Source organism: Ceratotherium simum, chromosome 2, assembly GCF_057802395.1.
Source record: "Ceratotherium simum simum isolate JZ-2026a chromosome 2, ASM5780239v1, whole genome shotgun sequence".
NCBI classification, from domain to species: Eukaryota; Metazoa; Chordata; class Mammalia; order Perissodactyla; family Rhinocerotidae; genus Ceratotherium; species Ceratotherium simum.
The window spans coordinates 37,975,730-37,991,927 of NC_141901.1; the positions used below are offsets into that span (position 1 = coordinate 37,975,730).

The following is a 16,198-nucleotide window of genomic DNA, read 5'->3' on the forward strand; positions in this document are numbered from 1 at the left end:
AGATGATCATGTGATTTTTATTCTTCATTTTATTAATTTGGTGTATCATATTGATTGATTTGCGAATGTTGAACCATCCCTGCATACCTGGAATAAATCCCACTTGATCATGGTGTATATGATTCAGTTTTGAATACTTATTTTGTATTCAAGTATTATTAAAGAAGTTTTACTTCTTTTTGCTATTAACACAACTCTGCTGATCTCATTCTCATTCATCAGATGATTATTTTCATACCTAAAGAATTTTCAGTATAAATTAAGTAATAATAACAATACATATGATTTTTTTAAAAAGCAACCAGAGTCTAGTTATTATTTTTACCAATTGAAACAATTTGTGTGCAATAAATGTTTCAGAACCTCCTATCTTTACTTAAACTTTTTATTGAAGTGTAATGACCATTCAAAAAGCACATAATCATAATTATAAAGTTCATTGAGTTATCACAAAGAGAACATATCTATGTTATGCAACTCAGGTCAAGAAGTAGAATATCACTAGCACCTCAGAAAAAGTACTTATGACACTCCCAAAATTGCTCCAACTCTCATCCCTAAACATAAACTCTATCCTGATTTCTAACATCATACTTTGTTTTTCTGTCTCTCTGTAATAGTTTACCTTCTCCCTAAAGAATATTATTCATCATTTCCTTGTATGGTGACAAATTATTCCAGTTTTTTCTTTTCTAAAAAAGTATTTACCTTCAGTTGTGATGGATATTTTCACTCAGGATAGAATTCTAGACCTTCACTTTTATTGTCTTAGTATGCTGAAAACAACATCATATTGCTTTCTGGCTCACATTGTGTTTTTTTGAAAATTCAGATGTTAGTCTAATTATTGCTCTTCTCTATGAAATTAGTGTCTAGTCTCTGGCTATTTTTAGCATATTCTCAATGTCTTTGGTTTTCAGTAGTTTGACTAAGATGTGCTTGGTATGACTTTCTTTTTGTTAATTTTCCCCTGGTTCAATGGAATTCTTGAATTTCTGTTTCCATTTTGGAAAGTTCTCAGTCCTTATTGCATTTCCACTGTTATCTATTCTATTCTCTCTCCTATCATTTTGTGACTCCAGCTAAACCTATGTTTGACCTTTTCATGATATTCCCTCAATTGCATACTTTGTTTTTATATTTTCCAAACTTTTGTCCCTCCAAAATTCATTCTGGATATATTCTTCTAATATATCTCCCAGATGACTAATTCTCTCTTCAGTGGGGTCTTATCTGCTATTACATCCATCTATTGATTTTAAGCTGCTATCATTGTATTATTCTCTTATAGAATTTCCATTTGTTCTTTGTTACTTCCGTTTCTCTGCCAAAATTCTCCATCTTGTTTTTATCTCCTTGAACATGTTAAGCCTACTTATTTTAAAGTCCATGCTTGATAACACCATCTCCTGGGACCCTGGTAAGTCAGTGACTATTCTCTGTTCTTTTTTTCTTTCCAAGTTCTCTTCATTTTTCCTTGTCTCTTCATATTTCTGGGTGGTTTCTCTTTTGTTTTTGTTTTTGAGTACTGTTTATTTACATTTAAAAATATGGAAATGATTTGAGGCTTAGTAGTATAATGTTATCTTCCACCAGAATCACTTAAGAACAATGGCAATACAAAATAATCTTATTAATTTTGGAGATTAAGATAATTTGAAACTTTGTTGCAATCTCTGCAAAGGTTCCTCTCCTTCTGCTTCACATTTACTCCTAGGATGCAGCCATTTAAGGTTGTAACTCAAAATTCAGGCTCCAATGATATCTTTGACGATTTATGAGTCTGCTGAAATCTTCAGTTAGCTTCCCAGTCTCTTTGGCTGTCTCTTGTGGAATCAGCTGATGCCTGTAGGGGAAAAGCAGCCCCAAATGCAGGGCTCACCTCTGTGAGTTTCTGTCTTCTCCCAGATATTGACCCAGTAATTCATCTCTCCTTTGGTGGTTCTTCAATGCCTTGAGGCATATTTTATCTTATATTTTTCTTGCGTTTGCTAGTTGTCCTTGACAAGAGAGTTGGTCAAAATTGGGCAGTCTACCATTTGTAGAAGCAGAAAATTCAGACAAACAATATCTTTAGCAAGGTGTAGTTATATTCCTCTGTCTTGTGAAAAGACTGGAGGTATGCCATTCAGGGTTGTTCTGGCGTTCCATTGTTTAGGGACTTGGTTCCCAGTTTCCTCTCTTGTTTTGGGGCTTTCTGTGTTTTTTGTTTTGCTTTGTTTCTTTTGTTTCAGTCTTTACCATGCTTGGTCCTCATTCCAAAGGTCATCCCATATTCTGAAATGGTTGCCAGTGGTCCTTCCATCAAATGCACATTTTAGCTGGCAATAAGAAGGGAGGAAGCTGAGCACACCCACCTCCCACTGCTTCAGATCCACTTCACAGAAATTATCCACTCCATTGGTTGGCTGCAGTCACATAACCCTAACCAGCTAATAGGGTGCCTAAGTAATGTAGCATTTATTCTGCCCAGCTAATAATTAGAGAGTTGACTTATTCTAGAGGAAATGGAAAATAAATTCTGGGAGACAACCAAGGGTATAACCCCATTTGGTAATTTATCTGTCCATTTAGATATGTCAATGTGTAGTTGGTAATGAGTTTCACTTGAATAGGTAATCTGGAAATAACATTGCTCAAAGGTCAAAGACTATAAGTGCTTTTCTCAGGACACTTTATGTGAAAATTAGGGCTCAGACTTGTTTTAAATATTTTCCTGTCTAAAGTCATATCTGATATTTTCTCTGAGGTAGAATTGGTTGTCCATTGAGGATGAAAAGGGTTATAGTTAGGCCAACAAGTGCCCATCTCTTAGAATGGAACCAAAATAATATCTCAAGAAGAATGCTGGTACTCTCTATGGATGGTATCAGCCTTCGGGGAGCAAACCTGAGATGCAAACAACAATTCTTGAGTAGATCTGCAAAAGCCACAAGAAATTTCCGATTGACAATTCCACCACAGCTCAACTAATTATTAAAGTTACTGCTCTGCATTTAACAAATAATATAAAGTTGTTGTACATAAGGTGTATGTTAGAGTACACAATCTGAAAGTTGCTGCTGCTCAAAAATAATTATATTAGTTCAACATAAGCAATATTTATGGGAGACTTTGAGTCTATTCATTCATATAGATAATGTAAAATCTACCCTTGAGTTTGCCAGAACATCAGAGAGCTGCACTCTGGACCAGATCATATTGCATTGTGTAGAGATGTTTTCCTTGTGTTTTACTTGAGGCTGATATAATCATCTTACTTTAAGAGACTTAAAACAACCAGGCCTGTGCACCTTGTAAAATTTACTGAACAAACTTTCCCAAGAACATTGTTCACTGAACCAAATAGTTTCTTCTTTATAAGAACTAATGTGACAAATTACTCTGTGGCATCAGGACCAGGAATAGATATACTTTTCCCAAACAACTCATTTGTCTATATCTTCTAGACACAGAGACTATGTAATTAATCTTATCTTAATATAACATCTTATAGTTCTCTAATAATTTACAGCCCACATATAGCCAGTGTATAGGGTATCATGACACTTTTTTAAATTTATTCCATTCTCAGCTTCATCGTAGCTTACCTACCATATATTCCCTTGGATTCTATTCCTATTTTATTAATGATATATTTTAAATTTTAGGTGCATATTTTTGTAAGTCATTTTCAATTATTTTTAGGGCTTAAAATTTATTGTGAATTTAAGCATGGGTTTGTAAGCAGCTTGATGATTTTGGGGACTTCTACTTTTTTAGTAATAACTAAGGTGCTGAAACTTTGTTTCTCTACTGTAACCCAGTGGTAAAATATAGACATTTAACCCAATCTGTACCCTTCGATGATTACAGAAACCCTGACATTTTCAATCAGAATGTTTTGATGTTGAAGATATTTTGATTCTGTGATTACAAATAAAAGAATTTTATATAATATATATTTTTGTGATTTTTTTTCCTGAGGAGGTAACTTTGCATGGTGCAACACATTATCCCATTTCAGTCTCTTTCTTCTATAGAGCACAATTAAAAAAAGTTTTCCAATTTTTGCTTTGTTGTGTTGTGCTTTGCCTTTAGAATCTTATGTGCAGATTGTTGAGTTAATCATTCTCCTCCATTTACAGGCTCATGGATATCATTTGGTCTGAGTAGACTTCCTCCACAAACTGCCTGATTCATTTATTTATCACCATTTCCTTCTCTTCGCCACATTCTTCTAATGTATAAATGTGTTACGCTTCTGTTCTATGTGTTCTTATAAAATGTAGTGTTGTTTCATGTGTACAATTTTAATTTCCACAAAAGATATTATCCTATATGCTTCTTCTATTAATGTATTTCATTCAGCACTCTTTTAAAGATTTTCCAAATTACTCTGCGTCTAGTCTATTGTTTCTACCTGTAGCATAGAATCCTATAGTGTGCATCTACTGAATTTACTTATGTATTCCCATAGAGATGAACATCTGTCATGCTTCCAACACATCACTGCCATAAAAATGCTGTGATAACCATCTTTATATATGTTCCCTCTGGAGCTGGGTAAATATTTTCTATTATGCATATTCAGAAGTGGGATTGCAGGGTCAACAGGCACATCATTAGACAGGCTACTGCCACAAACTCTACAGAATTACTTCACCACCATCAATGAGTGGGGATTGCCAGCTATCCCACATCCCTGCAAACACTGGGCTTCTGCAGCTATCTGATTTTGCCAATTGGGGGCTATAAAATGAGATCTTGTCTTAATTTGCATTTGTTAATTACCAATGAGTTTGATACAACTTTAATTTCAACAAAAGGTGTTACATATATGTTTCATTTATTAATGTATGTCACTCAGCACTCTTTAAACCTTCCCATGTTTCTCTATGTATGTATGTATGTATACAAACATACATTCATTTTATTTTTAGAATTTCAAATACTCCTCTCAATTTTCCACACATTAATTTTGTAAACTGTATACTTTATTGAAGAGAAAGCCTTGATTTTATAAAGCACAATTCAACCATGTTTACTTTTAGTTTAATTTAATTATTCTTTTTTTTCAAACAAACATCGATTTTATAGTCTGTGGTTCAGAAGAAACATTACAAAAAATAGTGGAACAGTCTATGCTGCCCCTCTCCCCAAACCTGGACGTGCTCCCTCTTGTTCTCCAAGGGGTGGAGAACCAGGACCCCTGTCTTTGCAGGAACTGACTTAGTTACAGAACTCTGGGAGGGGCAAAGCTCTTAAGGGTCTTGGCAGGTAGCAAGGAGCACCATCACCCTCAGGGAACTGTGTAAGTGTGTATGCCAGTTGAGGGAATGACCCACCATAGGCCATTTCTCCCCAAGGCTCTAGAGTTTCCAGTTTGCGAATTTAGTTTAAGAAATAATTATCCACTAACAGGTCATAGAGATATTCTGCTATATCATATGCTACTAATTTTATAGTACTATGTTTTCCATTTAGGACTTTATTGCATTGTAAATAAGCCTTTCCTTATCTCTTTCAAAAATGTTTTAGATATTTGTAGTCATTTATTCTTCTGTATAAGAAATAAGTTTACATAGAACCTCCAAAATGCATCTAGAATTTTAATTATTTACTGAAGTAATGGAATAATTGTAAAAGCATTAGAAATTTTTTATAATAATAACTCCTCCATACAACTCCAATTATCAGAAAGATTCTTAGGATCTTTAATAATTTTTAGAATTTCTCTATAGAATTCTTGTATATTCTTTCATTAGCTAATTTTTAGCTATTTTATAGATTTTGTTGCTATTATAAATGGTATCTTATTTTCTTTTATTTGTTTGTTGTTTGTGTGAAAAAGGGCTGTTGATTTTTTCATATTTAGTTTGTGTCTAGATAACTTGCTAAATTTTCATGACAGCTCTAATGGTTCATTTTTTATTCTATTAGTTTTCTAAGTAGAAATCATATCATCTGAAAAAAAAGCCTATTACCTTGAAATACTTACAGGTTTATTTATATGTTAAATTTATAACTAGATAAGTTATGAGCTCTCTTATTATTCCTAATATTTTGCTAATTTTTTATTTTCTGGTATACTATCATATGATCTGCAAATAATGATAATGTTTTCTTTAATTGCTACTTCCATATGACCTTATTTTTCTTGCTTTTCTGGATTAACTAAGACCTTTAGCGTTCTACTGAATAATGATGACTATAGTAGGCAGGCTTCTTGTTCTTGATTTTCACCGGAATTCTTTAAAGCTTCAAAACCAAATATCCTTCATCGAGGCTGTTTGCAGTCACGTTTGACCATACAGTGGAAGCTTTCACTTCCTTCCATTCTGAGTTATAATGTTTTATCAAAAGGGACGTTTAAATACAGCAAATGCTTTTTCTGTGACTCTGGAGATGATTTTATAGTTTTAATCCTCAATTGTTTGAAGTAAGTGATTCTATTAAGAGATGTTTAATGGTAAGCAAAGCCTTGCATTGTATGGATAAATCTCACTTCATTTGATGCTGGCTTTTGTTTGTCAATATTTTATTTGAGTCTATACATGCAATTTCTCAGCAAATATGCATAAATGAGATTAACTGATAATTACTGTTTTAATATTTGTTTAAGCTTTTCCCGGAGGAATTCTTGCTGGCTTTTCTGTCATGAAAATGTTGCTTCATAAAATTAGTTGGGATTGTTTTCCATCTTTTTTTGTACCTGGAACAATGTGTATGAAATATGATTATCTGCTGCTCCATGCAGTCTGGACGTAGGATCTTGTGCAACTAGTGAGAACTTTGACTACTTATTCATTTTCCTTAACAATTACTTATATATTCAGATTTTTATATTCAGATTTTCTCTCCTAAATTTTTTAAATAAAATTTTATCTATAACAAGTGTATTCATATTATATATATAGTATTTTCTTATTTTAATCTGTATATTACTTATCTAAAATATGCCTACTTTTCTGATAATTATTACTCTTTTTATCAGTTCTGAGTGAAGTTTTTATATTTTTATTAATTTTCTCAAAAAGCCAGCCTTTAGTGCTGTCAGTCACATTTATCAATTTTTTGTTTTGCTTTCTATTTTAACATTAGTGCTTTTAAATTAATTTTCTACTTTCTAAATTTTTATTGATTATATCTTTCTTTTTCTAGCTTCCTCACTTAAAACCTTAGCTGTTATATTTTTAGTCAGTCTGCTTTACAAATAAATGCTTTTAAAGCTCTAAATTTCCCAATGTGTGTCTTTTTAGAATATTTATAAACCAGAAAAACAGAGTGTGCTTACCTATGTAAAAACAATGTATCATAATAAGATTGCAAAAATTAATCCTTAGTGACCATTGTTTAAGATCTCAGAATAATTAAAATTAAACTAAAGCAAAAGCAGAAGTCTGTGAGTACAGACACATACTTTGTTCATAGACCACATCTGCTTCCCGTTTTAAATATTAAGGTACTGAATTTACAAATTACCTCAAAAAATTGAACAAAGCACAAATAAATAATTTCTGAAACTTATAGACCACAATAATTCTCAAATTCACCAATCAACGTTTCTAGGCCCCAAACTAACATTACACAGAAAAGGAATTTCAAAGCAAAAATTTCTAATACTAATTTTCTTGATATGTAACATAGATTGTTTTTGTCTTTTATTCTCAATAAAATTCTTCCTAATATCTTATTCTTGCTTGTGATGAAATGTATACTTGTCTGTAGATGTGGCCAGGTTTCTTTGAAGAAGAAATTTCCCTTGCCTTGTATTTTGCTGGAATTATGCATCCCTGCACTCACAAGTTCTCTTTTAATCCTTCTTTCTAGAACTGAGAAATTTCCTATACTTCCAGCTTATTGTGAATTTGCTCAGTTAAACTTCTTCTCGTGTATGAATAAGAAAAAGACTTTTAAAAAGATAACTACAATCAGAATAATAATTAAATGATTATAAATAGTAAACATAAACATTTATAAATATGATGAAGCAATGGTCTGTTAAATCTTCTCTCATTTAAAAGCTAACTTTAGCCATCTGGTCACATGTCTGGATTTCCTTAAAAAAATTTCAAACATCCTATTAAAAATTTAGAACACTTGGGGCCAGCCCAGTGGCATAGTGGTTAATTTTGCATGCTCCGCTACAGTGGCCCAGAGTTTGTGTGTTTGGATCCTGGGAGCAGACCTAAACACTGCTCATGTCATGCTGTGTCAGTGTCCCACATACAAAATAGAGGAAGATTGGCACAGATGTTAGCTCAGGGACAATCTTCCTCACCAAAAAGAAAAAAAAAGTTTAGAACAAAATTAAAATCTAATTAATAAATTAGAAACATCAAACACTAAGTTACTCACTTTTACATTCAACATAATTTCACATATTAAAAATCTCATCTTTTAACTTGATCAAGTAACTTTTATATCAAGTGATCAGTAGATGGGACACAGGTGGGTGGGCCCAATACCCAGCACCCTACACGTTCTCACAAATCAAGGGGCTTTGTCATCAAGTCACTTACCCACTTCCCTGGTATACCAACTAATTCTGACCATACAACCACCTCCTTCCAACTGTGAAATCCCAGGAAGCTTATATTTTAGCTTCTGTTTTCTTCAAGACCAATTACAAACCTACTTCACATTTTATACTAGGGTCTCAACCCTTTCTTGAGGAGATGCTCAGTAGCAGACACCTCTGTCTCCTAGACATGAGCCCACTGTGGTTGAGGCAGAGTGTTTGTTTTGGAAACCAACAGGAATGTATATTGGAGAGAGGAAAGCTCTGTTTATCCCATGTGGAGGTTGTTAAACCTACCAATGCGGGAAGGAAGAAATAACTTTCAGAGATTTTATAGAGAATAAATGGTAAACAGAAAAGCTGGGAAAGAAAGCCTACAAAGATTTCTGAAGTTAGACTCTGGGTGATTAAATATAGACATCAAAAAAGAAACGAGCTTGAAGGAAGAGATTATTCATTGTTTTTTAAATACCTGAAGATGCAGCTGTTTCTCATACATTTTGGAACCAATATCAGGGAATATGTTTACCAAAGAAATAAGAAACACTGAATATGTGATGAATGAATGAGCAAGCGTATTGTGTCAGGAGGAAATTCACGGACAATGTCTTGAATCTTGATTACTTAACTGTCATTGCCATGGCATTTCATGGTTTATACCCAATACCATACTATCAGGACAAGAGAGAGCATCTCTTTCCCCTACATTCAAACACAAGAATCAGGCTTCATATAAACTGTGCCACCTTAGAGCAGGTGCCTAGCCCAGAGCCATCACTCTGAGCAAGGATAAGCAGGATCTATACCATGATGTGCCTTAAATTATAGGTGACCTGTTTATCATTTAGCCTATCACATCATCAAGGATGCTTTCTCATGATAGCCTTAGGCTGATGAGAGTCCAGGACTACAGACGAGGATGGAGTCAACCAACCAAAAGTCACATGGCTGCTATGTGAGAGTGACAAGGTAGATTAGAGCCTAAAGAAGGAATCAACCATCTAATACAGGTAGGAAGATTCCAGTGGTCCCACTGCTGCTCTCTCCCCTCACTTTCCCAAGGGAAAATTTTTATCTTCTCCCCTTCTCCAATCTCAACTTTATTTTCCAAAAATTTCCCCATGTGCAGCTGCTGTCACCTGCATTTGGTCCCTCAGGATGTTCTGCTTGCTCTAGGCCCCCTTTCTCAGCTCCCTAAATAAAATAGAGTTAAGTCCTTTTCCCCTAGCTTAACCCAAATGAATAACTGTACTAAGAAACTAAGATAGAAACAACAGAAAATGAAAACAAGAAACTGCAGAATCAAATTAAGAAGGTAAAATTTTCAAGCTCAGAAGATAGTGATGATCTTTCTCTTCCCAATTACTTTATACTCAACAAGTCCCTGCTGCATAATAAATGCTTAAGAATTATTTGTTGAATTAATGAATCTTAAAGTAATTGAAGTCTAGCCATAGATATCTCAACTTGAACTGCCATTCGGGGTTATTAGTCATAAACGTTTGATACTCATTATTCTTGAATCCTGTATTTGCTAATTCATCTACCTGTTAAAATATATTTGTAACACCCAAACAAGTACTCACAGCACTCTCATAGTCATTCATGGACATGTGCAGAGTGGCACAAACCGTCACTCTCCTCACATTTCCGCCTGAGGTTGAACAAGGCTGTGCTCTGCCTTCTTGTTTCAGTTCTCACATATAAAATAGTGTCTTTCTCATGTCCTATTCAGTGTCACATTTTTTGCATTTTTGTGCTATTGGTTAAGGGATTGTGCTGTTTAAAACGACTCTGAAGCATAGTGCTGAAGTGCTGTCTAGTGTTTCTAAGCACAAGAAGGCCATGATATGCCTATGGAGAAGATGCTCGGGTAGAGAAATTTTGTTCAAACATGAGTTATGGGGTTTTGGGCCATGAGTTCAGTGTTAATGAATCGACAATCAGTAACTGCACAAAAAGGAAGAGTAAACTTGCTGATCTGTATGTGGAACCCGTCCAGAGTGTGCGAAAGCAATATCTGTAACGCTAATGAAGCTATGAAAAGATGGAAAAGGAGACAGATTTGCATATTCATGAGATTATGACTGCTTCTTTTTCGTTTATTTCTCTTATAAATCATAGTGGACAGCACAGCTATGTGGCTGAAAGCCCACATTACCCAGGGTGGGGAAAATGTTAAACACTTCTTGGCTGGTGTTTTATTATAAAGAAATACTGCATATAATACATAAATTATTTAGAAATATATAAATTAAATAAGGTGTCTTTAAACAGAAATATACATAACATAGGCTATGTATCCATGAGTTGGCACAAATGTTCTGATCAGAGGCTCACAGGAATCTAACCCTGTATTTCCCACAGGAGTGATGGCTCAATATTCTCTAACTCAACGTTCACAGTGACTTTACCACAACAGCCATGAATAGCAAGAATGTGCTGTATGTACTCTCCTTGCCTTGATCTCACTTCAGTCCTGAGGATCAACACTCTTGTTCTCTTTTCTTGACCATCTTCTTTTCTCGTCAGTGACACACTGCTGCTACTACCTCACAGGTATCACCTATATCAGTGCTTCTCAAATTTTAATGCACCTATGAATCCCCTACTGATGTTGATAAATGCAAATTATCATTCAGCAGTCTGAGGTGAGGTATAAGATTCTCTATTTCTAACAAGCTCCAAGGTGATAACGCTGCTGTGTGTCCCTGAACCACACTGAATAGCAAGGGACTACATTCTGCCTCCTTCTTTTTGTTTAGAATACTTGAAGCAATAGTTTCACTCCAATAGGTCTCTATAGTTAAACAGTAAGAATGGTCAGTGGCAAAACTGTGTTTCTCCTCAGGGACTCAGAGAAGTCACTAAGCATCAAGGAAAGTGTGAGTCTCTTGGCCAAGTGAGAAGACTTTTAACAAGAGCATCAAATATCTCAAGTACTACAAACAGGTCAGGGAGGAAAAGAATAAGAAAAGTCTATAAATTTGGCATAAATTCAACACAGACTTTTATTGAGAACATATTACATGCAGGTAAGACTTTGGCAGAGATAAAATATTAAAAAGACGTTGATTTTCTCTCAAACTTAAAAATTATAAGGGGAAAGGGATTTAAATAGCTGCAACAAAGGGCAGGAAGTGAGGATTAGATTTGGCAAAGCACAGTTCAAGTGTGCTGGGAATTCAGATATGGAAAAGACTGCTCTCACTTGTCAATCAGGGAAGGCCCTCTGGAGGAGTGATATCTGAAATGGAATTGATGACCCACTGATATTTGAATATGTGGAAATCTCTAGGACTTTATCTTTCAGAGTTATAATTTGAGTTTTAAGTCCCATAACTCAGATCAGAAAAACAAATCCTGCAAAATTGCATTCAGCTTATATTGATAATGGACAATTAAGAAGAAATAAACAACAATGAATAAAGTAGTACAAGAAGAGTGGAATGGATGTCATCACCGAGTTGGGTTTAGATACGTCCTGACCCCTGGGCTGCTGTGATCTCATGCCAAAGGGTGAAGAGTGCTTGCAGGTTCACAGGGTGTCCTGATAAGAACAGAGATGGAAGTCACTCTCCATGAGGTGGAGATGAGAAATGAGGCGTAAGAAGGAAGGGGACTGGGAGGAGGAGAACAGAGGAGGAAGAAAATGAAAAGATGGGACAAGAAATGGGGAGTGGGGAAAAGAGCAGGAAGGATGGACACAAAGAACTTACCAGCGCTTCCTAAGCCAAAATGCAAGACCTGTCAGAAGCACCAAGGGCACTATCACTGCCAAGAAGATCAAGACCATGGACCTGCGATGTTCTGTAGATTTGGAAAGGCACAAGGATGTCATTTCAAATCCACACCCCATTTTATTGCATTTCCCTGTTCTTCCTTTGTTCATTTAACTGTCTGCCTCACCAGTCTCCATTCTTCCTATTTCTTCTCTCATCCCTCTTCAGAGAAGAATCCTTCAAGTCACCCTCAACATCCTGCTACATCTGTACATCCCTCATTTTCTGCTTTTTGATTTCTTGGATAACTTACTTTTATTTGTTGGGGGTCTGAAGTCCCTAGAATCCCAAGTTTTTCATCTGACTCTCCAATTCTGCTTGACGACAACCTACTCCCATTCCCAGTTAGGGCCCCAGTTCCTTCTTACCCCAGAAGAGGATGATTTCCTGGTCTCCTAGGCTGCTGTGTCTCACGTGGCAAGACAGGCCTGCTGCCTCAATGGCTTCCACATCTAAGGATACCTGAAGATACCATGTCCCATCCGCATTGGGCAAGAAGTCGCTTCGCTGAGTGCCCAGAAGCTCCTGCTCACCCTGCATCCACATCACCCAAATAGGCTTTGGGTAGAAGCCAGAGACATGGCAAACCAGCATCAGATGGTCAGGACCAGGACTGGGACCAGTGGACAGCCAGGCCTCTGGCCTTACTGCAGAGGACAGGAAAGATATTCAGATGAGGACTCTACCACAGACTAGAAGTTCAGATCTTCACATCAGTTTAGATAGACACATTTCTCCCACTTCTAGGAATCTGTCAACTATTATTCCCTCTCCCTCTTAGCTCCTTCTCAGGAAGGTGGGAAGGGGATAATGGGAAGGTGTGATTTTAAAATAGAAAATTTTTCGAGGGAGGTTTCAGGACTTACCTTGTCGCTGGAGATATGCCTTCCCTGCATCAAGAAGACCCATGAGGAAACGTGGGCAGGTTTCAAAGAAGAGCTTGTGTAATATTTCCAGGCCGCCTTTATCTGAATTGAATAGCGTACAGATATGCTGAGCCCTACTTCCACCATTTGGAGATGGCAACCATGAATTCTTCTGGAAGCTCACGAGATCTGACCCTTGATAAGCAATCCGTAGGAATCCTATAGAGGCTTCCTCCAAGTGCAGATCACAGCCTCCTGCCAACTGTACCTCAAAGGGATCTGGTGAAGATGAGTTGCGAATTGATGAAAGAGAGAGCAGAAAAGAAAAAATGAAATGAATGGAAGCAAAAGACCACAGAAGCAGAAGGGAGAAGTTTAGGAGATGTGAGTGAATGGAGCAGTGTTTGGTTTGATCAGAGGTTCAGTAAAAGGAACATTTGTGGTAGTCGGAGATCAAGGAAGAGATGAATGAATTGAGGAAGGGGGCAAATTGTTCAAAAAAGGTAACATGAATGGTGTGGGCAAGAGAATAAAGTAGGACTGAGTGTGATAAAGCTGGCATTATAATTACCTAGAGTGAATGGAATGCAATAAGTTACAATGAATGTTATCTACAGAGATTGCTGAAGAGCTGGAATGGTGGAGAATATCACCCATCAAGGAGTCAAAGAAAGAGTGACGAAGCTGAGGGTATCTGGTTGAAGGACAGAGAATGGGGTGATCACAAGAGACCACTAATGGAAGATAATAAGAAACAAGCCTTCAGTCAATGGGAGAGGAGTTTGTAAATAACAGAAGACTTGAAACCTTTGAAGAATCAGAGTCTGGATTTTAATCCCTGTCCAAAGTGTGTAAGTGCAGTTTTATGATGAGGAGAAGTGTAGTTCAGAACAGAGTGAAGGCTATTTTCTAGAGGAATAAGAAAATCATTGAGACACATACACCTTCCACCCATATCCCCACTCTCCATGGAGGGAACTGAACTCACATTCAAGCTGCCATTGACTGGCATAGTCGTGAAGTGCCTGAAGAAATCCAATGGACATCGTATGAAGTGACTCTTTCAGGTCCATCCACTCCTCATTGCTGAAGTTGCCCTTGGACCAGGGCCACAGGAAGAAGATAGTGCCAGAGTTGCTCTCCCACCCATGAGTCTGCAACTCACCCAGCCAACCTGAGCCCAGATTTTCTTCTGAGGAACGGTTGTAAAAGGATGAGATCTGGATGAGTTGGAAGGAGACTGGCTCCTGGAAGTCTGTGGCAAAAAAACAGATAAAATGAGGAAAAAAAGGCATTGGGAAGGAGAGAAAATGGAGAAAGCAAAGTGCCAGAGAGGGGAAACTCAGAATCTGAAAGAAAGGGGAGCCATAGTTATCTCAGGAGACATTTGCTTGACCCAGGGCCCCATGCTTTACATTCAACCTTCAGAAGAGCACAGGGACCTGGTCAGGGATACTCAGAATGGAAAGAGGCCGACACTCTCAGCCTCAGGGTATACGCTGGGGAAATCCCACCACACACACACACACACACACACACACACACACACACACACCCTCTTGCACCCAACTGGGCAGTTGCCAGGGTTCTTACCATCTTTATTGTCACCACCCGGGAGGAGAACCACTAGCAATGGAAGTTGCAGAAACAGCATTTCATTTGCAGATGCTCTTTCTTTCTCTCAGAACAGTTGGTCTTGGATTTCTGTTCTAAACAAACCTATCCCATAATACATCTATTCTGACTTCTTCTCCTTCTAACAAAAAAATCTTTGTTTTAATCCTTCTCTGCAAAAAACAAAATCTACTCCTTCCATAAACTCTGAACCACCTACTCAACTCTCATTTCCCCTTTAGTTCTGTGGACTTCCTACTCAGACCTTCATTTCTGCTTCAGTTCTCCGGACCGCCTACTCAGACTCATTGCCTCTCCAGTTCTGAACCTCTCTCTGGCTTCCAGCTTCTCTCCCTGTTACCAGCGTCCATCCCTTCACCTCCCCCTAATTCAATAGCTGTGGAACAAGTCTTGTGTGGCGTTGAAAAGTCACTTTACCTCTATGGCCTTTTCCTTTCTCTCATATAATAAAATCATGAAGCTAAGTTGTTTTCCAGCACCCTACCTAATCTTCTCATGCTCCTGCTCTTTTCTGTCACTCTGTCCTTCTCTTGCCCTTCTGAATATTTCCCTAGTATTCTCTTCCCCCATCTCACTCTTTTCCCACCTTATTCATATATCTGACTTCTCATTCGTTGCCTTATTTGCTTTGTCAGAACCCTTATGATTGCCCCGTGTAACAGTATAAATTGTCACCAATTCTCTATTATTCTTAGGGAAGAACCAGTATCATCACAGAGATCACAGGAACATTGAAATACATAAAGAAAACCCCTCTGTTTTACTTGCATTGATATATATTCACTCACCAAACAGTCACTTAGCACCTGCTAGATAAACATCTTGCTACACTTAAGACTATACAGTGGTAGACAATGCTATCACTTTATTCAAGGAGCTTTTAGTCTACATGGGCAGAAAAACACTCAAACCAAGAACTAGAAATCTTGGTGCACTAAGTTATCTTATAATGTTTAGACTCTGTAGACAAAAATAAGCATCCTTTAAACAATATTTTCTAAAGTGTGGATCTTTAACTGGTGTTTGCCCACTCAGAATCTTGACTTCAGTGATTGGCTTGAGGTATTGTACTAGATCCTCAACTTCTATCAGAGTATCTGGCAAGTGGTAGGTGCTTGATGAATATTTTTAAATGATTGAATAATTCAGTTCAGGCATCCAATTATTTCTTTAAAATTATGGAGATCTTCAACATAAAAATTTCTTGCAACATCAGAAAGCATTACGTGTAACCCTACTTAGTAAAATGAGAATCTTACACAGTTTTATTTGGGATGAAAGCACATGCTAATAAACATGAAGTTCACACAGAGGGTCCTTGTGTATATTTCCTATTATTTATAACAAGAGACCAATGAGAACTCATGGGAAGTATATTTAACAGAGTATTTTGGAATCATTTATCCAATAGG

The 16,198-nt window shown here is 36.7% G+C and overlaps 1 pseudogene across 1 annotated transcript; it reads right to left on the minus strand.

The window, feature by feature from the left end:
* Positions 1-11,540: 11,540 nt before the first annotated feature.
* LOC101402584 (T-cell surface glycoprotein CD1a-like) lies at positions 11,541-14,959 on the minus strand (annotated as a pseudogene). The gene is made up of 6 exons (XR_015548915.1): positions 14,745-14,959; positions 14,140-14,406; positions 13,152-13,430; positions 12,654-12,932; positions 12,223-12,313; positions 11,541-12,053 (listed from the first exon to the last, which is right to left on the minus strand). The product of XR_015548915.1 is annotated as a T-cell surface glycoprotein CD1a-like (transcript).
* Between the last annotated feature and the right edge of the window lie 1,239 nt (positions 14,960-16,198).